The following is a 670-nucleotide window of genomic DNA, read 5'->3' on the forward strand; positions in this document are numbered from 1 at the left end:
ACAACAATCTTAAGACCCAGGACTGTTAGCATTCCCCTATTTCAGAAAAGGAAAAGAAATGAGGCACAGAATAATTAAGCAACCCCTCCGCCATATACACAGCTGGCGATGACACAGGTGGGCTGTCCTCTGTGCGCTCCGCTCCGGAGCCGGATTGCTGCACCAAGAGGGGGTGGGCCTTTCCCCTTCTCATCCGCATGGTTAATTCGACAGGAAATACAAGTTTCTTCGTTAGCAAGTGATGTCAAACTCTTTTTTTTTTTTTTAAATATGGAACGCTTCACGAATTTGCGTGTCATCCTTGCGCAGAGGCCATGCTAATCTCTGTATCTTTCCAATTTTAGTATATGTGCTGCCAAAGCGAGCGCGATGTCGAACTCTTTAAATCATGACAAGGCCCCAGCTGCCGGGAGCAGCGTCCACAGGCACTGCAGGAACAGCTGCGGCGCCTCCAGGGCGTCACGCCCTCCCCGGGTGGCTGCCAGCCCGGGTCTATCGGTGGCACAGTCCCACCCGGCTCGCCTGCGTGGGGTGCTGCCGTGCTTTTCACCCCCGCCCCCTGTGACTGTGTCTGTGCTGGTATTTATCCTCCCTGTGTGGGTTTTTATCATTGCTGTCATCACCACATCTGCCGGACACCAGGGAAGGACCCTAGGCGCGACCTATCAAA

At 53.6% G+C, this 670-nt stretch overlaps 1 non-coding gene across 1 annotated transcript; it reads right to left on the bottom strand.

Moving 5' to 3' along the window:
- Positions 1-264: 264 nt before the first annotated feature.
- LOC111727468 lies at positions 265-368 on the bottom strand. Its single transcript, XR_002775026.1, has one exon. It is a non-coding gene; the product is annotated as a U6 spliceosomal RNA (small nuclear RNA).
- Positions 369-670: the final 302 nt, after the last annotated feature.

This window comes from Otolemur garnettii, unplaced genomic scaffold (genome assembly GCF_000181295.1).
Source record: "Otolemur garnettii isolate 467f Iridium unplaced genomic scaffold, OtoGar3 scaffold00107, whole genome shotgun sequence".
NCBI lineage: Eukaryota > Metazoa > Chordata > Mammalia > Primates > Galagidae > Otolemur > Otolemur garnettii.